Raw genomic sequence first — 27347 nt, forward strand, 5'->3', positions numbered from 1 at the left:
CTTAAACCAATGATCCCGCTGCCTCAGATTGTGCCACTGGATTTAGCCCTGTTCTAATTTTTTCCCGTCATCGAGAGTGCGCGGTGTGCATTAAAAGTCACACTGTAAAAACAAAAACACCTTTTTGGGCATTTGTCTGATTCAAAACACCCTTACACACCGAGTATAAGGCGTTCGTGCCTTTGGAAATCACCTCTTGCATGCCAAAGGGGTGCTTTGGTTGGAGAATATGCCTTAGGGTGTTACGGGCAAGCACTATCACCTAACATGCTGGGGGTATGGCTGCGTAACTTCGTAGCCTTTTATACACAAGCGGCGCTGCTAATATAACCCAACACCTAAATAAAGCACCAAAAGTAACGCTAAAATTAAAATTACACGCGAGTGCTTTCTAAAAATGAAACAAAGTGAAACAAAATTTCACCGCCAGGAGGCCGCCGGTAGCTACGAACGCTCTTTTCAAATTTCACAATATGGCCGTTAGCATTGTGGGGTGCGTTTCGACCACGTTTCGGCGAATGCTGAATGTGCTTCTTCGATTGTGTACCCTCGTGAAATGTGTTGCATTTCCCATGCATATGTGTTACAGAAGTGTGTACGCTTGTGAAGTGCCTTCTACATGTGGTGTTTAACGCAAACGGGCATTTATCGTGTCGGCAAGTGTCCGGGCTTCGTTTTTGCTTTGCTCAGGCCGAAGGACTGCTGCACCGCTTTGTGTTTGAGATGTTCGAAAGAAGAAGGCATGGACGATTTTTTTTCTGCGTGACTAAGAGGTATATGCGCCGACTACATTGCACTCGCGCTGAAATCGCACTGGTTGGTTCGGTGCCGGTGATACGAAGGCGGACAGCGTACTTTGCGGCTGACGCAATCGTCTGTAAAGGTAAGCCTATTCTCACGCATATTGCGCTTTGTGGGAACAGTGTCCTACCGGATTGCTGCATTCTGTGTCTTTTTGTGCCGGAACGCTCCAGAATGTGCTGAAATGAAAACGTGAGACACGCGCTTGTTTTCACCTGGCTGCCAAAATGACATCGCACATGTGGTAGATGTCGCGGCGAGTTACGCAGATTTCGCGCAAGAACATCAGTCTCAACTTTCTTGAACAGAAATAATGTATGTGCCACGCTTCCTTGCATTTTGTACGCGCAGAAGGTTCACGAAACGATTTTCGTTTCTTGACAGTTTGATACTTGCGCTCAGTTCGCAACGACTCAGTTTTGTTCTACCGTTTCCGTTCGTGCGGCGTACTACCTTAATTCTCCTAGCACTCTCGACTCCCCCCTCCTCCTTTATCGCTTACACTTCGCGCTCGCTCTCCTGAAACCTCTTTCATGCTTCGTCATCTTCTTTCACTCGGAGCGCCGCGACCCCTCCCCCCCCCCCCCCCCCCTTTTTTTTTTTATTTACTCTGAGCATAGGCGCGCACCGTCCTGCTGCTCGGGGAGCGTCCTCCCGCAGCCCTTCTGTTTACACTTTTTGTTCGAGGAGGCTATGTTCGTTCTCGGCGGCCGTTCAGCGCGGCACGCCTCTGCGCTCGTGCTCTCGGCATCGAAGTGCGCTGGTCGGCCGGCCTGGCTGCATAACAGTTTATTCCAAACTGCGTAAAATATATGCCGCTATCATCAGCCTATGTTAACTTCTCCGCGTCTGGATTTGCCTTTTTTAATCACAATGGGAGCATTTTTCATTTTACGGGGACCATATTTTGCGGTTGCATGGAGTGTGAATTTGCATTTTTATTATGCTGCTTTTGTTATGGCGTTTACTTTCGCTCTTGAAGAATCATTTAGGCACGTATTTTATTTTCAGCAAGACTTCAATTAAGGCACTTGTACACGTGCTAAGTCAGCTGAAGTGGTTCAAACCATCCAGTTTTCATTATTTTTGTGGTCACATTTCAACATAACTGTTTGACCGCATTACTTGATTTTTGTAGTGTCTTTAGACTAGAATAAATGGATATTCGATACTGATGCCTCAGCATTCAAGTAGAGGTCGACAGCTTGAATTCTGTGGCCAAATATTGTACCAGATGTTGCTATTAGAGTTTGATTCTGACCAGATGTTTACTTTTTTTTTTTGTCTTTTGCTTAAATGTACATATGAAGCGGCTATCATAGCCTTAGTCGCATATGTTTACCTTCTTTGCTCATCACAGTGCGCATATTGCAGGCAAATTTGTGACTTACTGTTATTAAAAAATTTGTAATGTATGTGTTGAAAGCAGTTTACTGATTTATAGGGCCCAGAAAACAATTTGACTTTCATATGCTAACGATGCATGTCTGTAGATTGTCTCTAAGAATTGAAGCCTACTTTTTAAAGCTTAGCGGGGACCCTTAGTTTAGAGATATATTACATATTTTATTGCCATTCAGCCGTGTGCCAAGTTGAGGGAAGGAGGATCATAATGTTTGCTTTGTTATTTTTTATATTAGACTTTCCTTAATATTGCTTGCAGTTTGGCGATGAGTGGCAAAAAACTGATGGTTTTTGCAGTTTTCTAACCTTAGTAAATATTTGTATTTGCTGTTTGCTAATGCCAGTTTTTTTTTTTTTTTTTTTTTTCAGATACGTACAAAGGCATCAGTTGCCTTAGCTTTTGTACAATGATTTTTAATATTCAGTTACTTGAAACATTGAGTAAAATGAATTCTTTATGGCTACCATTCACACAAACTTGCAGTTCTTACATGACGTCAACATGCTGATCAAGAAGGACGGCAAAGAGGCAGTTGAAATTGGTCTGAACAAGACACTTGTCTTGGTTTTGAAGGACACCATTCGTGCAAGAAAAAAGGACATTGCCCGGGTGCTCGAAGTATGTTCTGAGGGAATGCGTGAAAGGAGAAAGAAGCGTAAGTATTAAGCTGTTTCCTTCTGTTTGCTGCATGTGCTATCTAATTGGCAGTTTTTCGCTAAATGCCTACATTTTTGCCATTTTGCATTGCCTTATAGATATACTAAAAACATGGCTGAGCATCAGAAAGAATAATAAAACCATAACTAGCCTGTGCATTTCTTCATATGTAACAATTTTCGCATTATTGTAACAATTTTCGCATTACCTAAATTTAAATTACCTATTGTTCCTCTCCATTGTAATGGTGCAACCTTTTCGAATCTGTTCAACTAGTAGCAGAGAATTAGGTGATACCTGATTGAAATCTTCAGAAGCTTTGCTAATTTTTGCTGTCAGATGTTTGGCTTTCAGTTTGTGTGCCTCTACATGTTTTCAATTTTGTTTATTTGCCTTCCTAAATTAGACAATAAATTATCGCCTCAAAACTCGGCTGTCTCTTTTTACCTGCAAGGAGGTACACCATTGTTGTGTTGCTTATTTCTATTGTAGATGTACAGACAGTATGCATTCTGCAACTCTTGGCAAACATTGGGAACCAGCCGGGAGCTCTGGATGTTGTTTGTATCATTTGTAAGTTTTCTTTTTGTCATTTGAATATTCAGGAAGCCTACTTGAAACCGACATTATTAGCAAATTTTCTTTGTTTCTAAAATGGTTTACAGTCTAACTTGTAATATGTATTAGTGATTCATAATTCAAATAGAAATACTACACAAGTTTTCATCACAACTGTGAATTCTTTGCTGTGAAGGATTATTTGCACTGTAAGTACAATCAAAAGCACTTTTAAGAGACTTCTGCCATCACATGCTTACCACGTCGTATTGCATACAAGAGTCACCTGATGAAGCACTGGTAATGTCAAGATTGGTGCAGTGTGCCATTTGACTAAGCACTCTGCTGCAGTGGACCAGCAGTGCTTTATCAGATGGCTCTTGCAGGCAGCTTGGTGGGGTTTAGCATTTGCTGGATGGAAAGGGGTCTCTCAACCTGCTCATGCATGCTAGTACCTAACATGTTCCTAATGTCTGGAATATATAATCTGAGACTGCTTCAAAAGAAATATTTGCCACATTGTCTTACCCTACAGGCTTCTGAAGGTGGGTAATGCAGCTTAATAGTTGTTTTTAAAAAATGCTGTAATTTGCTAGCCAAGTTTGAAATGATGTAATAATTTTAATTCTTCTGAGATTAGGTTTACCACATTGGTTCGGAGAAAATACTGCTGTGTTTCAAGGTTCATGCTGCATAAATATAATGCCTTCAACTACAGATGCTAACATTTTATGCATTAACCATGTGACACTGTCATAGACATTCTCATTTATAGTAAACATTCTCAATAAATCCAAATTGTTATTTTTGCATTTCAAGTTAGTCAACATATTTTTAGTATTCGAACCTTTAGTATTTCAAAGTGCTCAGACTGCCTGCCGCTATAACAATTACAACTTCTTGAACACTTGAGCTTCCTGCCGCCTCTTGAGGCTCACCACTGATGTTCTGGATGTTTATGCATACAATGTGCTATGCATGGAAAATGTTTTAACATGCCATGCTTCAGTGTTGACATTTTTAGAGTTTCTGCCAATTGGTTGTTTGGTAATGCTCTGCTGTTGCACATGTAATTGTCGCTCAACTCAAAGCTCCAGTGTACACTTTCAATGAATAATGTGTGATGAAGTTTCAGAACTGCCACATAGAGCAGCGAGAACACTTTTTGCTTGTTACTAAACCTTAAATGTAAACACTTCAGGAAGCATTGCGATGACCTAGGGCTTGGCTGGTTCATACTTAGCACAAGAAGACGTGCAAAAGTTCAGAAATGCATTATGTGTTATGTATTACATGCACTTTGTTTTTTTTTTTGTAGTGCCCCATCACTAAGTATGCTCTTTCCACGTTTTTTTGTTTGGTTCTGCAGTATCTACTTGGCCAGTGCAGGGTATGCTGTAGGCCTTGTGTGAACCCTTCAATTGAGCCAGCTGTTAATATTTTAGTAGTAAACGCCGTGCTCCAGTGCTGTTTATTGTTTATTTACATTTTTAACTATCATAATAAGCATTCCAGTTCATGTGAAATGAAAAGTTCGTGGGGCAGCATAGAAGTTCTCTAACCCAGGTGCTTTTGATGAGTATTTTTGTTTGATAAAATAGCTTGCATAATCTAAAATTACCATGCAACAGCATGCTGCATGAATAAAAATGGGTTGACCTTATGTGCTCTCATTTATGACTTGATCAGACTGCTGGCTTTGTGCCTCCTGAACCAACCATAACAGTATACTCTGCATTGTTAATTGTGAGATAACCACCAGTGGTTTCCGATAGGGCCCTTTTCCAGCACACTGCTGTACACTAAAGGGGCATTGGCGTATTCTAAATATAGAGTAGAAAATATGTTGAATTTGCTTTTTGCCAGGTGCAGTGCATATTTATACAGCTGCTCTGTTATGCACTTCTTTCGCAATTTTATCAAGGAACAGGAAGAAAAGACTGCCACGCCGTGCGTCGGATATACTTGGAGCAGCATCAAAGAAGCTGAAGAGCATTTCCCCTTCATTCAGCAGCGGAAGCTTCTTCGAGTCATCGACTCTACTTAGGGTATTGTTCCAATAATGGGTCGATTTGGGCTGTTCAATCTGACATATGACAAGGGGTCCGACAATTTGTGCTGCTTTATAGAGCACCTCTTTTTGGGCGTCTACGTGTCGAAGCCAAGATGCGCTGCACGACGCTTTATTTCATCGCTTAAGGCCGAATTTTATGCAAGCGCACGCGTTGACACTGACAAAGCATAGGATTAATATTGTGTACTGCGATTATTGTTGCATACGACTAAATGTTTTGTTGTTGTTTTTTAAGAAATGTCACCATGCTGTTGTGTTCATTGTTCGGTTCTGTTTTTCAAAAAAATTGTATACTTTGGTGTTTGCATTTGTTGGAACTGTTTTGCTTCTTTCATTTTTTTAGGTATTTACGTACATAACATGTATGTTTTTGCCCGTCTGCTCTGCTCGGCTCTCGGTGGAGAGTGGCAGTATTAGATAAATGAGGTTCCATAGCGCGCATCAATAAAGAAACAGAACACAAGTGCCCCCCTGCCCCCCCCCCCCTCCACCAGCACCCGAGCACCCACTAGCCCAAACCCTTTCCCTTCTATGCCGAATAAAAGACTTCCAGTTTCCTTCTGTGTGACATTTTTTTGTAACATGCTCTGTGAATTTGAAAAAACAATCATACTGGCATGGGCCATTCGAGATGTCAAAATAATGGCATGCAGCATCTCTTTACATGCTCATTTGGCATTACAGGTGCTTAAAAGGAATACCATTAAGCTTGATTGCAAGTGTGCACATAGGAAAATCATGAAGGAACGTGTAGTGGCAAAAGTAATTCCTAATTAGGGAATGCAATATATGGACGTTATCCGCACTGATTTTTATCAAGGGGTGTAAGGGTGCAATGCCACTGCTTCCACCCTGCAATAGGGTGTAAAGGTGATGAAAACACCCCAGTGCATTGGCCCCATAGAAGGGTGTTATGACCAACCGAAGCACCATCTTTGAGGGTGTACTGGCACTCTGAAGCCACTTTTTTTCAAGGGTGCATGGATGTTAGTTATAGACATGCGAAAACACCTAATAAGGTGTTTTTGTTTTTACAGTGCACTGACTGTAATGTATCAGTCACGCATGCAATCTCGAATAAACTCTCTTCTTCTTTTTGCTTCCATGCTGCTTGTTCGTTGTTGGACGCTGGAACATGGTGTCAGAAGTGGGATAGCGTTCACGTATGCAGTAACACGCTGATCGAAGCGTTGGTGTTACTGTGCACTGCACGATGGTTTTAGTGAAGCCACCGCAGCCGCTGGTGCTGTCCCGTAGCACCGCGAAGAACTGGAGCCTCTTCAAGCAGCGGTTCGAGCTGTTCCTGCAGGGCACTGAGTCGACGAAAGAACCACGGACGGAAGGAACCAAAACCGCACTGCTGCTCACCGTAGCCGGAGAAGACGCCCTAGAGGTATTCAAGAACTTTTTGTTTTCGGAGAACGAAAGCAAGGAAGATTATCAAACTGTTACAAAGAAGTACGAGGAATACTGCAAAGAGCAGCAAAACGAAGTGTACGAACGCTATGTCTTTCATTCAAGAACGCAAGCTGAGGGCGAACCCTTAGAACGCTTTTCACGGGACTTGAAAAGACTTGCACGAAGCTGCAATTTTGGAACCTTGAGTGACTCCATGGTCGGGGACCAGGTTGTCTTTGTCACAAATTGAGTGGCCTGTATTGTAGACTGCGACGCTTCCACGTTTTCCTGGGAAATGTCTTCGCTGAAAGAGTCATCTTCCGTTAAGTCGCTTCGGAATGGCTCACGTGTGGCTAGAAGATGTTGCCGGTTGCGTCGAATCTATGTCGATGACATATTGATATGGGGGAGCACAAGGGAAGAGCACGATACTCGCCTCCGCACAGCCTTGCAACTAGCCAAAAAGGCCTGTCTGACGCTGAATGCGGCGAAATGCAAATTCGGTGTCACGGAAATTGACTTTTTTGGGTGACATCATAAACAAAGACGGAATAAGACCTAACCCCGCACTGATCGCACCATTAAGTGAAATGCCTCAGCCAAAGGACAAGGCCGACATTCACAGAATGCTCGGGGTAGTGAACTACTTCGGAAAGTATATACCGCATCTAGCGGAAAGGACGACGCTTCTACGAAGCCTCATTAAAAAAAACGCCCTTTTTGAATGGTCTGCAAACCACTGTAAGGAATGGCAAGCTGTCCGTGACGCACTGAGTGGTCCTCCTTTGCTAGCCATCCAAATAGAAAGAGATTGGTAAAGAGCGGTTACTCGGCGAAAACTGGCCCCAGGAAATGACGCGCGACTTTTTGCGCTGCCGCCGATTGATGGATGGCGGCACCAACGTGCGCATGCGTGGACGCGCGCGCGACGGCACACGCTGCAGCGGTAGCCCGCCGGAGCGCTAGCAGACGACAAGAAGTTGTCGCAGGGAGCGGTTGTGTGCTCGTGCCTAGCCGCGCTTGTGCGGCACAGACCTCTTGTGGGCTGCTGCGCGGAACGACGGCAAGGTGAGCAACATTTTTTGCTTAACTAGGCTGCATTTCAAGCAGTTCACGCTGGCCATGCCGGCCGGTGCCAATAAGTTTCGCAGCTCGTGAACAGGCGCGCCGGCTGTTCAGTCGCAGTTCGTTACGCCGTAACTCTGGCGGTTCCCAACCACAGCAAGGTGTAATAAGCTGTGTTTCCGGGAAACAGCTTCATTTCGAGCAGTTTAGCTCGTCACGCTTGACAAAGTGGCATGTGAAGGCACCAAGGCAGGCCGTTGCGCCAAAATGGCGTGTTCGCCGGCCGGTGCGGCCATGCTGACGCAGTTTGCCGAACGGCTAGTTTTGCTAAGTGTCGCGTTTAGCAGAGCAACGTAAAGTGAGAAACGTTTCATTCTTGACTTTCTTGTGAAACTGTGCAGTATTTGAGGCAGTTTAGCTCAGTACGGCGGCGACTGCGCTTCACAAAGTCGAACGTGAAGGGCAAGCTAACAGGCATGACAAGGCGTGCTGACCGCCGCGGTGATGTGACATGACGATTTTGCGAACGGCTAGTTTTGCGTGGTGTCGCGTTTAACAGGGCAACCGCAAGGTGTGAAATGTTTCATTGTTGTCAAACTGCGAGGCATTTCGAGCAGTTTAGCTCAGCACGGTGGTCTGCGCCTTACAAAGTCGCGTATGAAGGGAAAGCCAACATGGCGTGCCACCGGCCGCGGTTTTGCGAACGGCTAGTTTTACGGGGTGTCGCGTTGCATGTAACGGGACGACGTTAAAGTAAGAAACGTTTTATTATGCAGCAAGCTTCATTGCTTCAGCTGTTCAGTGCTCTTGAGGAATGTTGTTAGTTTAGGGGCTGTTATTTCACTCACTGTAGAAATGCATTTTCAGACAGGTTCGGTTAGCCTGCATTTCCTGACCTCTACGTTGCAACAGTAGCTTTTGTATCAATTTTACGAATCACGGCTTTTCTGTTCTACACCATAACTGCTGCTCACCAAGTCTTCAGTACGCACCCACATGCACAGTTGTGTGCGCGGTGCAGTGGCCTTACATTTCATTGCAACCTTCTGCATCATGTTCATTCCTTTTCCAACAGCATTCCTTTTCCAACATAATTTGGAAATCAACCTTATGCTATTTTTTTGTCTCTACCTAAGTGCTGTTTCTCGCCTTTTGTAATTTTATTTTTCTGTATTTTACACATCGCCTAATGTGTGCCAAGTTTTGTCAATGCATCCGTCTACATCTGTTGCGTCTCTTGTGTGTTTTATATGCAGCAAAATAAATGTTCATTTCACAAAGCACTTGGCGTCTTTTCTACAATACTGTTTTGCAAAGGCTGTGGCACAGCTGCGTTGATGGCCAATTTAGAGAGCTGGGAATCTATTTTTCATGTTGTTATGCATGCTGAACATAAATAGAAACACTAGCAGACCGTGTAAAACCAAAATGATGCGCCAAAAGGGCAGGAAAGGGCGCAGCGCATGCTAGCTTTCAAATAACGCGCCTTTCAGCAAGACCGGAGGTAGCTGCCGCCGGCCTTTTGGTGCACTACAATCAAATGGGCCGCTGGGCCCTATGGTAGTGTCCGCTCTTTACCAATCGCTTTCTCTATGAGCCATCTTCGATCCTGCTAAAGAGACCAAGGTCGTTGCTGATGCTTCGAAAAATGGGATTGGTGCTGCCCTTCTTCAGAACTACGGTGGTAGTTGGCGGCCGGTCGCCTATGCATCACGCACAATGACGGAGGCAGAACAAAGATACGCGCAAATCGAGAAAGAAGAAATGGCCATTACTTTCGGCTGCGAAAATTTTTTTCATTTCGTTTACGGCCGCAAGTTCGCCATCGAAACAGACCACAGACCGTTGATAGCAATTGCTTCGAAAGCCATTGGTGATATGCCGCCAAGACTGCAACAATTTTTCCTGCGCTTGCTAAGATACGATTACGTCCTTCACTTTGTTCCAGGCAAACAGCTGTTCCTGGCCGATATGCTTTCAAGATCGTCGCCAGCCGTTCCAAGCGAACGTGATGACTTCACTGAACACGTCGACGTTCATGTAGTGAGCGTGGCTTTAGAGCTGGTGAGCAAGAAAATGTTTGGTCGACTGGAAGAAGCGACAGCCTCTGACCCAGACTTTCAAACTGTGTTGCAGCAAATAAGGAATGGAGAAGAAATTGAAAACTCGATGAAAACTTTTGGTCCTGAGTCATCAGAAGTTAAGGGTATTATTTTGAAGGGGACAAAGATCGTCATTCCAAACAATATGAGAGCTGAAAAATACTGGGTCGTATTCATGAAGGTAACTTAGGCATAAATAAGTGCAAAGCGAGAGCCCGTCGCTTGGTATTCTGGCCGAGACTGAATAAGGACATTGAAACCATGGTGAAGACCTGTCCTGTTTGTCAAAAATACGCTTACAAATAAGAGACCGAACCAGTGCTGCTTAGGCCGATCCCAGGCCGTGCCTGGTACAGGGTGGGTGTTGACATCTTTATGTACGGCGGAAACTCCTACCTGTGAGTGTTCGATGCGTGTCAAACTTCCCTGAAGTCGAAAAGCTTACTGACACAACGACATGCGCTGTCATTTCTAAGCTTAGCTCAATTTTTGCACGGTATGGGATTCAGTTGGAAGCCTGCACCGACAACGGTCCTTACATGAATTTGCTTTGTTCGCCTCGAGATACGACTTCAAGCATGTCACGTCCCGTCCGCGATTCCCACGGTCCAATGGCCTCGCCGAGAAGGGAGCCAAAATTGTCAAAAGAATAAAGAAGAAGACTGGCGAACTCAACGAGGACTTCTGGTTGGGCCTTCTCGGTTATCGCTCTACTCCACTAGCCGAAGACCGGTCCCCTGGAGAGCTTCTTCAAGGCAGAAAGTTACGCAGTCGGCTACCAGACTTCGTGCCATGCTCCAGTAAACAGAAGTCCCGGCGCCATCCACGCCAGCAAAGGCCCTCAAAAGGGAAAAATCTGCCTGAACTAAGAAAAGATGCAGTTGTAAGAGTACGAGGGAATGCATGAGACTGCTAGGCTCGAGTCATGGGCCTGGCAGTACCAAGGTCCTATCGCGTCCTTACAGAGGACAACAAAGTGCTTCGACGCAACCGAAAACGTCTTCTAGCCACACGTGAGCCATTTCGAAGCGACTTAACGGAAGATGACTCTGGCAGCGAAGACATTTCTCAGGAAAACGTGGAAGCGCCGCAGTCTACAATACAGCACACTGAATTTGTGCCAATTCGATCCACCCGACAAAAGAGACAGCCGAATCGTCTTCACTACGACCAGAATTTCCGACAAGTGTCGCGTATTGTGCTCTCAGACTTTTAAAGATTACACCGAGGAAGATGTAATGTATCAGTCGTGCATGCGCTCTGGCCGTTATCATGCAGCTGCTTGTAGGCTATAAATACCAGCATGCAATCTCAAATAAACGCTCTTCTTCTTGCTTCCACGCTGCTTTTGTGTGTGTGTGTGTCTTTTTGTGGGGGTGTGGCGAGCTAACCCGGAGTGCAACAGCCGTTCACAGCAGGTTATGTACGCTTTTCAGGTTAGGTGGACGGCGGGTTCACCCAGCGTTGGCTCGCCTCTTTTCTAGGCTACATGGCTCTGTCGACGAGAATACTACTCTCGACTCGTTCGTGCTGCTGCCATAATAAAATATAAGAATATAAAATTGCAATAGGATGTTAGCCAAATTTCTATACCCCAGAAGATATGGACGCATTACATATAGTTCGAGCTTTCATTCAACAAATGATATGGCTTCATTTTCTCTTGATCTCAAGTAAATGTTAAGCAGACGCATAATATATTGAATATAGAGAGTGTTCTTGAACACAAAATGGCAAAAATAATTTTTATAACCTGTATAAACTCTATGTGACAAAGTCTCATCACTAATGGTGCTCTGGTATAAAGACTCTTTCACTATATTTTTGCAGAACTTCCTTGTCTTGAATGCAAGACTGCAGATTCAAACTTAATTTTTGACGATGTTTTCTCTATTCAGTAAGCATTAAGCAGTAAAAAGAAACCAATCGTACAAATAAAAAGCATTCGGCTGAAATCACATGAAGCAGATATTCTACTCACATCACTTGCACGCTGATGCTGAACGTTCAGTACATTATCCTCGTACTTCATACCAACCGCGATACCTGCTGCAGCTAACGTGCAGATAATAAACAATGGTGTCATAACTAATTTATATTTTTAAAATATTACTGGGAACACTGCACACTTCGGTATCTTTACTGCAAGGTATTGTGATAATTCTAACAGTATACTTTTCTAGCGGTTTAGGTGGCTCCCAGAGTTGCGTGGAATAAAAAGCAATGCAGAATAATATGAAATCCGGGCCTATGTTTTGTCACCTATTCTGAATTTATTAAACCCCAACCGATGGGCAACGTGGTAGGCATATGTTGGTGACAAATTTTAATATTGCAGATGATTTCATTATGCACGAAGCAGGCCGAAATCGGAATGTTTTGCAAGCGTTCGACCCCTACATATTTTGCACACTAGGGACAGAAAAACTGAGAACTTTGCCTTTACAAAGTTCAAAGATAATTTAATGTTTCGTGGAAGCTAGAGCTGGGTTCCTGGATTGGACACTGAAAATTTGATTCTCTAAAGTTTTCAATGCATGTTTAGAAATGTCAGATATCGCAAGCGATAATTGAAATAAGAAAAAAAACATCAGTTGCTATTGCTTTATTGTTCCGATATGAAATGTCATTGCTCATTTAGTGTTGTAAAAATAGATTTTCGAGATGAAAATGTTTCAAGTCCAGGCAGTGTGACCAAATATTGAAGCCATCTTTCTTCATTTAAATAAACAAATTTTCTTGGAGATTTCTAGCTAAGTACTTCCATCAAAAATAAACCTGAGTACCTTGAGTGGTGAATGTTTGCAGCCAGTTTCCGCCTTTACAGTACACTTAGTTTTGCTCTCTCTGATTTACTTCAGCGTTTTAATTGCAGAATCTCTTATAGATACTTCAAAGAAAGGCCGTTCATCTTAATTATAACTTCTCGATTTGTTCTTTTAACCACCGGGCTGACTTCCCTGCGTAGCAAAATGCATTCCTTTAGGCAGTTTAAAAGTAATGCACACCCCATTCACTTGAACTGTTTTCCCCTTGCTTTGAGAATGCACACTTTATTAGATGCGCCCTGAATATGTACAGCGAAACCACGCGAATTTCCTAGAGAAGGCTGATGATAATGATGAAACAAGGTACGGTCGCACAACTTCCCGCACCAAGCGTCTTGCATCTGAGCGGACGCCGACCGTTTTTGGAGCGATGCGTCCAGTCAAACCCAGAGTCTGTAACGTTGGTTCTTTAGCGCCAAACAGCCACGTAGTTGAGGTCCCTGACTCCTGAGTTGTTAAACCCGATATTTCTACTGTTGTACTTTCCTGAAGCGGGGTTTCGTACACATACAGACATACACGAATAGGTGTTACGGCTCGTGTGGCGCCCTCGCAGTTGACAACTGAAATGAGCAGTTTTACCGGCGGAAAGTTGAAGCCCATGTGGGAGAAGCATATGTAGACTTATAACTAAAGCTGATTGCAGGGCAGCGAATTGAGTCAGTAGGTTGCTGTCTGCACTCCACACCACAATGTTATCAGGGTATATTAAGAACTCAACATAAGGAATTTCATCTAACCGGCATGCAAGGGAGATAACTGCCATTTTAAATAATGTTGATGTCAAAACTGGGCCCTGGGGATCCCCAGCGAAGAGGGACCAACGATCCTATACCACTGCCACTGAGGTGTGTTAAAAGTATCTGCCTTCAAGGAACATTTAAAACAAACTGCGTACTGCAAATGGTGAATGGAGTATGTCAACTGAATCCAGAATTGCAGCGTGATTGATATTATCAAAAGAATTTTCGAGGTTTCATGGTGAGGAAACGTGGCTACGTGTGTACGATAATACCGACGAAGCCAAGACAACCAATCCGCCTTCGGGCCTGTTGGTCAAAGCCGGGATTTTCAAGCCCCCACGAGATTTGCGTGGCGAGCACATTGTCATCAAAGTTGCAAATTGCTGGTGTTAAGGATATAGATCGAACGTTGCTATGGTGAGTTTTGCGTTGTCCCCCGCTTTGAAAAAGGCATACTAATAGCCGATTACCAGCTCTTTGGTATATCGCGGTCTAGCCATACCTTGTTTATGGTGTAAATAAGCAGAGGAAGACCATCTCAACTATGGTTCTTTCAAACCTCGTACGTAACGGATGCCGGAACGGGCGCTGTCTTTCTGTTGGTGTCATATATAGCTGCAAGCAATTTAGGCATGGGGAATAGGCTCGCGATTCCCTCGGTGTGGGCAGTAGATGGCAGCTTATCGAGTGAAACTAATTGCTTGGCAAGCTGGTGAATTGCTCTTAAAAGGAAAGATTTACAGCGCCAACAAATAGAAACTCACAAATAGTCAGAACAGCGCCTGTACTGTGTGTCTATTTGTTAGCGCCTTCAATCTTTCCTTTTAAGGGCAGCTTATCGATATGCGCTGGCATGCCTATCAAGCAAGCTCTTGTAACTGGTACAGGCAACACATGATACTTGGGAAAAATCTTGCGGGCGGTTTGACTTGCGAAATAATCCGGAGACAAGTTTGCTTCAAACCATGATGTGACCGATGCATATGGACAAAGACAACCGTGCTCCATGGTATGGAAAGTTCGATGAGTGCGTGGAGAACTGCTCGCACCGCATATGTCATTGCCGTCCTGAAAGATCACGCTCATACCTTCCAGCCTTAGCAGTAATGCAGGGGAATCCGGTGCTGGTCGATCATACTCAGCCCAGGTGGTGGTTGTAGCCTCATTTCTTGCGACTTTTTGCGGTTTAGAAGCAACGGTGACGACCCCATACAGTGACTTTGAAGAATGTTGCGGAAAATGGCCCAGTGGACCTCTTAACATTTGCTGCGTAATCATCGGGCTTGTGATGTATAGTGCCCGATGACAATAGGATGATGGTCACTCCCCAAGAGGTGACCATCTTTCAAACTTTCAAAACTTCAAAACTTCAAACTTTCGGCCGCCGTAATTGGACTGTCTGCCTTCCATGCCATTTAATCTTCACTCATTATCCGTGATACCGGACTGCGTTGTGTTATTCTGGTGCTTTCAATACCCTCCAACGTTCATAGAAGAGCCTCTAGTAAGTCCTGCGCTCACCGCATACTGTGTTAATTATATTGTAACTTGTGTTCTGTCCCACGTGAGTGTTATGAAGTTACCCTTCAAAGAGCAACGACAAATTTATGAAGAGCAATTATGTCGCAGCAGTTTCAGAGTGTGGAGTCCTACACCCTCACTCGACATTTAAAATTCCATGTTTCGTACTACTGTACTTCGTGAGTTTTCTTTTATATTGTCACGTAGTGGTGACAAAAAAAGACACAGGCTTGATGGTACTGAAATTAACTCATTATTGGGCTGACTTGCGCCCGCAAAAGAACTAAGCAACTCAGCGGCGGCGATAGCAACAAACATGCTCGTCGATCGTCAAACAAAGAATGTCCGTCACACTCGTCGGCGCTCAATTTAAAGGCTGCTCAGAACAATCTAGATAACAAGGCAAACTGCTACTAGCACAGCCTGGAATATTTAGAAACATACGCAAGTGATCGGAATCTTTGAGACAGATCTCGGCGTATTTTTCGCGACAAAGAAAATGATAACGCGTCATATTGCGACAACGAGCATGAACGAGCACAGGATACAGAATTGATACGCGTGCCAGAATCACAATGATAAGGCCGCATGCCGGCGGCTGTTAAAAAAAAAACAAAAAACAAAAATAAAGCTTATATAGAGTACGCCTGGAATACAATAATTGTCAGCCTTTGTTAAAAGTTAATAATTAGTTAAGTGTGACAACAATTGAACTTCAGGCTGCAATGTCAAGTCTAATATTTCGTATATCACGGGAAAGCTTATATGTTTGGTTCAATTTCACTACAGCAATTGCCGGTCTTAGCTTTAACCCGTGATTAATTAATGACGATTAACAAATTACCTTTATAAGGTACAACAAGCCATATATCAATTACCGCAGCCGAACAGGACAGCCGTCATTGTTGAAGAATGGCCGCGTCCCCTTTCGCCGGCGGCATTTCGCTTCCCCATACCTCACTTTCCCTAGAATGTCGCTTGTGTCTTCGGGTGTTAGGACCATCCCCGCTCGGCTTGTTAGCGCTTCCCTTCTTAGGGCATGGCCGCCTATTTCGTGGGAAATCCTGAAGACACGCGTTCCCAGCCTCATTCAGGTTCTTATGTGTGCTAACCAATCGGACCGGCGTTGAACGCGGATTATTTCCCTCCGTCACGGACGCCCGACCGACCCTTGCAATCCCGAGGGTTCCTCCTCGCAAGACCTTTACAATGGTGTGTCCGCCGCCTGGTTGCGATGCATCTGGTAGCAATTAGTTTGTCGACCGTCGCTCAGCTTTGGCTTCTCAGGAGTATGCAGCGTCCGCCGTGCTTCCAACCGCGCACGTGGCAAGCAGCTTCGTCGGCGAGCCAAAAGAGCGAACCCCTACGCCTGCGGCCGTTCGGGTGTTCGGGAAGAACGACCACCATACAATAGGCCACTGTCTGGGCTCGCAGTCCCGCGCCCGCTTTTCAGCCGCTTAGTCGCCTACGCATGATGGTTATCGGAAAAACTGCAGTAACGGAGCACCGGGAATGTTAGCGAATTTCCATAAACGATCTTGCACACGTCTGCCATTTGTTACAAAGGTCTGCTGTGCTGCGTTGGGACACTGCCCCAGCCCTGCCCCAACCCTTCTATGCCAAACACCCCTTGAAGGAGAGAACAGAGGCCGCAGTAGCCGACGAAAGCTTCCGGCATAAATTAGCAGCAGTCATGGCCTTCATATTGTTTCGTTTGACCCATGCATTCTTTCTCTAGTTCTGTTTCGTTTCCATGTTTTACTGTTTTTATTTGCATTGTGTATTGAGTTTGCTCCACCCTTATGTATTGCCCTCGGGCCTTTAAGGGAAAAATGAATGAAATAAATGAAATGAAATATATATAGTGCCTGCACATCAACCGTAGTCCTCCATGATGAGAGTTATAAAATTAGGAGTGATGACTGCGACAAGTGATGACTATGCGTAATGTTTCTGCATGCTCTAAACCTCACAGCACATTAATTACTTTTTAAAGAGCTGAGGCATGCTACATTGCATTACAAATGCTAGTCATGAGTCAGTTATGAATTCGAGTCATGTTCTAACTATGAGACATGGCTCTGCAAAATTTTATATGCTCCACACCTCATAGTATGTAGCCTTGGAAAGCTCCAATATTAAAGGTAGGGCGTTATAACGTTTCACATGCATAGACGATGCGTTAAGGTGGATTCACACGACGGGCCGAATAGCGAAGCGATCGGTCACGTGACCTCTGATCCGGGGTCCGTCCGTCCGCGGCGAGCATTCACACGGTGGGAGAGAACAGCAGACGACAGAGCGGACTTACTCTTGCTCCCAGAGCACTGCGCGAGAGGTGAGCCTTGTTCTGGCGCACTGTTATCGAGGGTAGCCTACTATGGACGATGCCTGGACGGCATGGGTGGACGGTGGGTGAATGCGCGGGGTGCGACAGCCTGCAGCTACTGCTGCTGCGCCGTTTGGCATAGTTTTGCCAAAGTATTGTTGTGGTGACTGTTCTGCTTGAAGGTAGTTCTCTACACTACGCAGGCAGTTCTCAGCAGTGCAAGCGATAGCGCTTACCCTATGAGAGCTGCATGAACATGCTGCTTTCAACCCTTGGAAGACGACCATTCGGGCTGCTGCGACTATGCTCCCGGTACATACGTGCCAAATGCCAAAGCTTATGCAGCGTAACTGTAAGCGTGCGAAAACGCTTGAGGAAAGCGATTAATACGTTCAAGCGACTGCTCTGTGCAGCCACAAAACTCACGCATTCGGTATCGCGCAGCGCAAGAGCCTGCCACTGTAATTTCTGTGAAAACCATGCACAGCAAATGAAGGCAAAAACAGGCTAGTTCGACACCAAAATAGGAACTGCCGTCAGTCGTTTGAAGCCGCTTCTCGCTTTCCTCCAGCGTTTTACCCTTACAAAAATGTCTATGATCACTTTATGCGATGTCTTTAGACAATATGATCATAGAAGCTATCGACCATCAAAAGAAAGTCTTTAGAACACGTATGCTCTATGTATGATATCCCTTCCGACAATTGGCCACCGTGATTGAATAGAATGTATTTACATAGAACGTATTTATACCTCCTATGATTAGCCTATTGATAGCGTATATGGACACTGTAACGACTGTGTTGCGATAATTGGCCACCGTTATTTAAAAGAATCGTGTTCATACAAAGTATCAATACCTTGTGTTATGCTAACTATATTTCAAGTGTCCAATAATAATGTGTATTTTACTCACTATTCACATGCATATAATATTTCGTGAAAAGTGAGAGTGGCAAAAGAAACAGATGCAAATTCATACCTTCATTTATTGCACAAACCCTTGACACAGAAACACTTGGTTTCCGACGGCAACGACATTGTGTGTTTGATGTACCAGCCATATCAAAATTTATCACGGTGTCACCTAGAAAAGAAATATACATGCTCAAAATTTTTCTGCCAATTTCGCACGCTTTGTGCTAGCATCACACACACATCTCTCTTCACTCAGATGCCTGTTTTTCCTCAAAATATGCTAACTGGTTTCCAACCACTTTCTGTACAAACTAGTACCTGCAAAACACCCTCGGGAGATAGAGACTATTGCTGTGTTTAGTTGTATTCCTTTTGATCCTCTATATCATCAGATAAACTCTTCCTCTGCCATTTGCTACATCAAGCAAATACACATGTTGAGCGGCAACGTATCAGTATGTATACATACATTTTGGTGCATGCTACCAGCAAGTGATGCCACTATGCCTGTTTGCTCCCATTTTTCCTGAGTGATGGCTATGTTTGCCATAGCAGATAACACACACACATAAGTAATTACTGAAGGAGACCAGCTACACCAAGCACCTAGGGGAATACAAGAACGATAATAGGGAATGATGAAGTATATTATAGTTAGCCTACAATATGCGGTCACACATACTTTTTGCTACATATGCAGGTAACAAGTCTCAATAGTGTATTCCCAGAGAGTAAGAAAATAAGAAAGTGCCACTCATGCCCATCTTTTCCTTTCAAGAGCTTGTCACCAAGGTAAAATCTTTATCACATATGAAAGCAACATTTAGAATACCTTTCTTTTATAAGAAGTCCACATGGATGCTGCTATGTTCCACTGCTACTTGTCCAGGAAGGCAGGTTGCCTTGTTACTTGTCGGCACAGACCACGGCAACAGGGTGTCTCCAGTTATGGTCGAATGAAGCAACAAGACGACTGCATGTACATATGAGAACACTAGTCAGAACAGCAGGAAGAAAGATTTTTTGAATAATAAAGGAAAAGTCAAATGCACAAGTAAAAGAAACATAGGAGGAGTATTTCATATGGTTGCTGAGTGACAGCATGAAAAGCCCAGAATTGAAAACGCAATGCTCCACTGAGGAAAATTACATAACCATAAAATACATAAATACATAATAATCTAGGTAATCTCAGGAATAGTGGCAAGTCTTATGTAGGCACTATCGTTTGGAGATACGTGGAAAGACAAGTCAGATGGGGTGGTAAAAAATGACTGGTTTGGCTTATGTGGTTTAACATCCCAAAGCAACCCAGGCTATGAGAGATGCTGTAGGGGAGGACTTCAGAGCGTTTGACGAGCTGGGGCTCTTTAACGTGCACTGACATCGCACAGGACATGAATGCCTTTTTGCTTCAATTTTGAGCTTACTGCTGAACTGGTCGTACTCAAAATAGGTTGGCGCTACTTTTATTTAAACTTAGACAAGGTCCTTTTGAGGATACAAGACTTGCATGTGTCCCAGACACATTCAGGGAGGCACGTTGGCCCTGTACAAGGGCTTAGAATGTGGAGAGCTTGTCTCATTAAAACCCACCCGGCCCCGCATAATCACTTTTTGGTGCCTAATGTTGCCTGCTTTGGCTCGTCAATAGTAGGCTACCGACAGTAGGAGCTAAATTATTTCATCCTTAAAAAATCATGCAGCTTACTGCTGGAATATGCAGTCACACATAATTTTTGCTACATATGCAGTTAACAAGTCGTAATAGTGTATTCCCGAGAGTAAGAAATTAAGAAAGTTCCATAAATGTCCATCCTTTCCTTCAAGAGCTTGTCACCAAGGTAAAATCTTGATCACATATGAAAGTCAAATATAGGAGAAATACCTGTCTTTTATAAGAAATCCACATGGATGCTGAAGAAACCATGCAGCTACGTCCCACTGCTACTTGTCACGGAAGTCAGGTTGCCTAGTTTTTACTTGTCGGCACAGACCACGGCAACAGGGAGTCTCCAGATATGGCTCAATGAAGCATCAAGAGGACTCGATATGCATACGAAAACACTAGTCAGAACAGCAGGAAGAAAGTTATTTCGAATAATAAAAAAAGGAAAAGTCAAATGCACAAGTAACAGAAACAAACAAGGAATACTTCATATGTTGCTGAGTAACAGCATAAAAAGAGCACAGAATTAGAAATACAATGCTCCACAGAGGCAAACTACAGTAAAATGCTTGTGCACAAAATTCTCTTCTAGAGTGGAAGATTCAGTGTATATGCAAGGGGTTACGTTTATCTATTGTGCATGCATACGGTACTATAGGAATACAACAAGGTTGACGACTGGGCATGTTGGTATAGGTTCATACTGCACCAGCCAAAAGACGAGACACAGAAAAGAGGAGGACAGTACAAGGCTGGACTATCAACTGAATGTTATTGATAAGAAGAAAACAACGAAGACTCTTTCCGAAAAGCTCGCGCACAACCCAACCGGTGGAATGGCAGGAAATTGGGAAGAAGATGAAGAAGAAAATTCAAAGCCAATTCCAAGTCAAGGCCTAACTAACGATTTTTCTAATAGATGAAGTTCCTTACAATGAAGGCTAACAGACGCCTTAGCCACACACTTGTCCTCGGCTTTAGCAATGTAAAATGCTTCAACGAACTCTCTGCAGAGTTGATTACCATTGCTGTAAACTACACCCGTATTATTGAAGTCAGGCGCACAAAGGGACGGGTCATGCTCCGACTTACACTCTCTGGATTGCACATGTAGCGCAAGGTTAGAACTCGCCTTCTCTCCCAGAGAATTGGAGTGCTCCGTCAGGCGCACATTTAGACATCTGCCTGTCTGCCCGTAGTAGCACCGGCCACAATTCAGAGGAACGTGGTAGACCACATTCTTTCTGCAGGTGGTGAACTTTTTCTTATGTGACACTGCACAACGAAAACTATCACGAGGTACACTGTCGAGCCCCTTTCTAACTCTAGCGCACAAAGCTCCTACCTTGTTTCTCGCTGTAAATACAACGGGCAGACAGGCAGATGTCTAAATGTGCGCCTGACGGAGCACTCCAATTCTCTGGGATGGAAGGAGAGTTCTAATCTTGCGCTACATGTGCAATCCCGAGAGTGTAAGTCGGAGCATGACCCGTCCCATTGTGCACCTGACTTCAATAATACGGGTGTAGTTTACAGCAATGGTAATCAACTCTGCAGAGTTGGTTGAAGCATTTTACATTGCTAAAGCCGAGGACAAGTGTGTGGCTAAGGCGTCGGTTAGCCTTCATTGTAAGGAATTTCATCTATTAGAAAAGTCGTTAGTTAGGCCTTGACTTGGAATTGGCTTTGAATTATCTTCTTCATCTTCTTCCCAATTTCCTGCCATTCCACCGGTTTAGTTGTGCGCGAGCTTTTCGGAAGGAGTCTTCGTTGTTTTCTTCTTATCAATAACATTCAGTTGATAGTCCAGCCTTGTCCTGTCCTCCTCTTTGCTGTGTCTCATCTTTTGGCTGGTGCAGTATGAACTATAGGAATACATTTCTGTCTGGGAAGTCAACCTCCACATCACCAGGTATCAAACTATTTCAGAAGTTTCTGAAAGATTTCTATGCAATGACAGGAAGATCTTTCACTATCAAACACAGTTGCAAATAACACTAAAATCTAATGAGCCCATGTATGTTTCTCTTAAAAATGTGCGGACGAAGGAAATGTAGTTGCTGCTCCTTTTATTTATTTACTTGTAACTTATTCTGCATCTTTCCAGCTATAGCATGCGTGAACACAATGCAAACAAACAATAGAGGTGAGCAAGCTTATCTAAAGATTTAGAATGACTTTTTGTAATAAAATGAACAGAAATCATTTAACTAGCCATGTACAGTAGACAATGCATGTACTAAAGCAGAGCTGCACAGATTTAAGAGCTTTAAAAGCTCTAGCAAAACACCCTTCTTGTCACTGTTGCCTTTTCACAAGCACTACAGGCTGGCCGAGAGCTAGTTTAGATACAATACCTCTAATTATCGCATTCAAACTGATCACTTTTTCAACTACATTGATAAACACAGGTACACATGGCTGAGCTTTCAAAACATCATCTGTTGGACAAAACCCTCATTATACTCTTGGATAGGTCTGATAATAAAGATCAGCATGGCAAACAGCCATTCGGCGCTTCCATGCGCTATGCAAGCTTAATAGCCTTATCATATCTTACAGAACACTGTTGTAATTTTCAACACCTGAGAACCAAATTACATGGGGGTTTAAAGGGACATCTTTGAGCAAAGTTCACTGTACGATATTGCCCCCAAAAAACCCAATCACAACAGTCTATAAACACATGTTCGACAGCCTGTGGCTTTCTGCACAAAATACAGTTCACACCCCATGGAAGAAAGATCTCTCTCTGCCATCTATGTTTATCTAGGCAGAACCCAAACATGCAATTTAAAAAGATTTTAGCAGGCTGTAAAGGCATTCGTTTTACATGTTGGAATGCATTATTATTTGATAAACACAAAAGGGCCGCCACACTGATACTTCCCTTCGTCTTGCAGCCCACCGCTTCTGTAACGAGCCCCCTCATGTTTGCAGAACTCAAAAACACAAAACAATTAAACAGAAAATGTTCTCCAACAGATAAATATCAACATATTACTTTTGTTATTGCTAGTAACTATTTGGCTCTAGGGTTAACGATGCATTTATTTAGGTTGTGAATAAAATGAGTTCGGAAGGTAATTGCAAATCTTGGTGACTAGCAAGAAAGTAAATGTTTGTGTATATGTTGCTTTGAGCAAAGTAAATGTTCTCATTTAGTCACAGAAAAACAGAATACCACTTGAACGAACGTCACTTCGACGATGTATTCAGTTGTACGAACTTAATTAAATCCCCCCACTGAAGCTCTATTGAACACTATGCAAACGCACTTCATTTTAACAAACTTCAGTTATTGCTCATTTCAGTTCAACGAACATTTTCCGCGGTGCTATCCTGTGTCTTCAAAGTCATGCTGAGCGCTTAAAAAAGCACAGTCCGCACTCTTTGCAGCATATTTTTATGTTAAGAACCACTCTTCATTATCGCGTGAAGAAAAGTGGCCGTTATATAGCTTTAAAGTGAACTGGCTGTCTAAACCAGCTTGTAACCAGATGAATCCATAGCTGTCTGCACGCTTAATTAGCTGTACAGTCATAGCCAGACAAAGCCAGATCTTCAGCCCTACCAGGCCCTTTAGCTCCAAGAATTGCAAATGTGTGCATTTTGGTTAACCATGATCTGCTTGGAGAAAATGAATGCCTTGTCTCCTCAGTAGGCCGTTGTGATAGGCAAGATTATCAGGAGCTTGCACAGTAATCGAGTTCAAAACCACTGTAGTCCTTTCAAAAGTGCTGCAAAAGGTTACGCATCTTTGGTAATCTTGGGCTCCAAGATTACCTCGGAAGGAGATTGTAGCCATGAAATTAGGAGACGCCTGCTTCTGGGAAAGAGAGCAATGGTTAGCCTTGACCACCTAGTAAAGGGCAGAGACAATAGTCTGCCAACCAAGATCCGTATAACTCGTGCTATGGTCTTTCCAGCTGTGATGTATGGATGCGACAGATGGACTGTGAAAAAGGCTGACAGCCGAAGAATTGACGCGTTTGAATTGTGGTGCTGGCGAAGACTCTTGAGAGTTCCTTGGACGGCCAGAAGATCAAATAAGTCGATATTGTCGACCATAAACCCTGACTGCTCATTGGAGGGTCAAATTCTAAAGTTAAAGAGCTACTTTGGTCATCTGATGGGAAGAGAGGAGTTGCTGGAGAAAGATTTGATGTTGGAAAGGTTGAGGGTCGCTGGAGAAGGGGTAGGCAGCGAACGCGATGGTTAGATGGTATCCTCGAGACACTGCAGATGAAATTATGTGATGTTAGGAAGATGGTCAGAGACCGGAAAGCGTGGCGTGACATGGTCCATAGGGTCACGAAGAGTCGGACACGACTGAACTGAATATTTCTTGAAGCTAATGGAAACAATCTTCCACGCATTTATTTCAGTCCAATGAACTTTCATTTCAACAAACTTTTTCCTAAGGTCCCTTGAACTTTGTTCAAGTGAAACATCAATGTATGTGTACATTGCTGAGGCAGTCTAAATAAACAGTAACTGAATGTCAGCATGAACATGCACACATATGCACAGTGCAGTCAGCTATGTTATGAAACCATGTTTGTCACTGAGCTATTAAAACACAGGTTTACTCAATTTTGCCTCAACTAGAAATAGTAGGTACTACTGCAATAAAACAGCTAAGTATATCTCCTGTTTTAAAGCTCTGAAGAGGCCATGAAAAATTTTCTTTAGTGCAGACTATGAGCAAGATTCACCAACATGTCAGTCTTGCGCTAAAAACACAGCAAGAATCATATAACAACACCGAGCTGGTTTCAAGCTTTGCTTCAATGAAGCCTGTTACACATCCGCCCTTTATACTCTCAAAAGAAAAAAATAAATGCAAAGCATGAACCAATAAAAATTTTACAGTTATAAAGCAAACACATGAATGCAAAAAACATCAGCATGTGATACCTACCAATTCAATGTCTCCTTTACAGGAAGGATGCTTTAGGGCAGGGCACCCATGGCTGATAGAATAAACTGCCTCAACAGATTCATGACGCTGTCTGCTTCATATTCAGGCAGCACTCCCTCGATGGCAGATGAAATCTGCTGCGAAAGCAGTGTGACAATACAATTGCATCAGCTGGACTGCAAGCATTATTGCCAAACAAGCCGTAAATGCAGTAAAAGAAAGACTTCATTAAATCCATGCTTCTCAAAACCCATAACATACCATTACTTTCCCTACACTCCTAAAGAAAAGCTGTCTCAGAAAATGAATTCCTAGCAGCTCTAGGTCACATGCCATAAGTTACGAAAAAACTCGATCCTATCATCTGTTTCAATTCGAACCCTTGTCAGCAATGTCAAACATTAATAAACGAAGAACTTTCACAGTTGAAATTTACTTTTCAAAATATGCTGTTTCTCTGTGAAGCTGAAAGGTTCTTAGAAATTAAACAAAACAGAAGGCTAAGTTTGAAAGCTCTAATCGCTTAATTCACAGCCAATTGTTAGCTTGACCCACATAACTTGCCACGCCTCCGTAAAAAAAAAAAAAGAACACTGGGCCTGTACTAAAATAATACGTACTGACCTACTAAGGATATAAATATAACTATTACTGCGTTGAAGTCTGTGAATTGTTATAAATAAAATTATATATCACCCCCCCCCCCCCCCCCCCAATCTGTGCTTACTCTAAAGGAAAGCTTAAAAACCTAATTTTACGCGGAAAGTCGTTGCTTATGAACTGTGCGGTAACCGCATGAGGCGACAACCCCTAGCGATCCGTCGCTCGACGCCGCCGCCAACGCCTGTCGTTGTCGCTGGTGCATACCGCACGGAGCGACGGGGCTCAGCGACAGAGAGGCGCGTTTTCAGCGTTGCTCTGTTACCGCCGCCTCGTCATTCGGTCAAGGGGAATGCAATCACGCTATATCCCATTTCTAACACTAAACAGCATGAAGTACGATAAGACACTGATGAAATTTCTTGTAACACATCGTATTTTAAAGGGTCACAGCGCAGCGGTGCGCTACTACACTGCGATGCCGATTTGCATTGCAAGCAGTGACGTTCTCCTGCTCCTTTCGGAAATTAACAATATCTAGCCACGCTAACCTTTTTCTTTCTTTTATTACCCTTCCAAGCTTTTACTGAATTATCTCGATGCACTCATATATACACGAATCAGACGAAGTGAGCGCGTGAAGGCACCAGGTTCTTCGCCCGAACCGGACTAGGAAAACAAACTTCACACGCAATAAAAGAAGAAAAAGCCAGAACGGAAGTTGAGCACCCTAAAGGCCTCTGCGATTGGCTGCCTCGCGAGCTTCTTCCGGGCGACACTCGAAATTTTCTAAAAACCCAGAAACCGAGCGACAGCGACGAGCGGCAATGCTTTGGCGGCCCTCAACCCGTCGCGCGACGGCGTCGCGCGGCATGTCGCCGCGAATTGTCACCTCATGCGGTTAGCGCTTTAGCAAATAGCTCAACGAAGAAACGCTATAAATAAAACAGATATGTAGCGAGCGATCGCATACATCTGATGGAATTTAAAAATGACAGGTTTTATACGTCTACATAGCTTTTACGCAGTACAAGGCCTCTCTCAATATTTGAAATTTGACGGTTATGGCTGCGAGGCCAAGCGGTTGTTTACCTTTGAAGAATTAGTAATAACTCCGCAAAAAAACGCCTTAAAGATCTGAACTATGTTGCAAACTGATCGGAAAGAGGCCGCGGACAATCGAGGATCACTTTTTAAAACTTAACTAGGTGATAAAAACGCTAAACAATGAAAAAACTTCCTAGAGCATTGGGCGTGCAGTATGCAGCAAAGTAAAAAATGGGTAAAAGCTTGTAATGTAAAAACTGGTCACTTCTGAAACACAAAATTTTCCGCGAGTATGCGCAAAGCGTTTATAAGAAAGGAATGAAAAAGTTTGTCAACTTACATTGAAGATTTCTGGCAGAAAGAACTATTTTCCACGCTCGACGTCGCCAAACAGCCAAACGCCGCCTCTCAGTCACGGGAGTTTCGGTGCGCAATCACGTGGCACATGAAGCTGCATCACGTGTTTTGTGGAGTTCGCTTTGTTTCTTTCTTTCTTTTTTTTTTTTCAGTCGCGCTGTCGCGCCGCGCTGCTCAGACGAAAGGCGGGATTAGCAATCTCTTTCTCTATTGGATTAGTGGAACGCCGAGCGAGCGTCAGTTCTGTACGTTCGCTATCTTGTGCTTTCGTTCTTTTTCTTCCGGTGGTTTTGTGGGGTGACTGGTATTCGAGGCGACGCAGAGACTCGGAGTGGCGAGCCCGCTTCATCA

General features: G+C 43.7%; 3 long non-coding RNA genes across 4 annotated transcripts; 1 reads left to right on the forward strand and 2 right to left on the reverse strand.

Annotated features, from left to right (window-relative positions):
- The first annotated feature begins 432 nt into the window (after nt 1–432).
- On the forward strand, nt 433–5788 carry LOC146174119 (uncharacterized). Of its 2 annotated transcripts, none has more exons than XR_014701782.1 (4): nt 433–883; nt 2690–2861; nt 3356–3436; nt 5346–5788. It is a non-coding gene; the product is annotated as an uncharacterized LOC146174119 (long non-coding RNA). The 2 variants fall into 2 exon arrangements; XR_014701783.1 differs by having other exon boundaries at nt 2780–2861.
- A 12664-nt stretch (nt 5789–18452) lies between these two features.
- LOC146174120 (uncharacterized) lies at nt 18453–19283 on the reverse strand. Its single transcript, XR_014701688.1, has 2 exons — nt 19232–19283; nt 18453–18568 (listed from the first exon to the last, which is right to left on the reverse strand). It is a non-coding gene; the product is annotated as an uncharacterized LOC146174120 (long non-coding RNA).
- Nucleotides 19284–20365: 1082 nt separating this feature from the next.
- On the reverse strand, nt 20366–27090 carry LOC146174121 (uncharacterized). The gene is made up of 3 exons (XR_014701701.1): nt 26980–27090; nt 24993–25129; nt 20366–20445 (listed from the first exon to the last, which is right to left on the reverse strand). It is a non-coding gene; the product is annotated as an uncharacterized LOC146174121 (long non-coding RNA).
- Between the last annotated feature and the right edge of the window lie 257 nt (nt 27091–27347).

Source organism: Amblyomma maculatum, chromosome 11 (genome assembly GCF_055883805.1).
Source record: "Amblyomma maculatum isolate TAMU_Amacu chromosome 11, ASM5588380v1, whole genome shotgun sequence".
NCBI lineage: Eukaryota > Metazoa > Arthropoda > Arachnida > Ixodida > Ixodidae > Amblyomma > Amblyomma maculatum.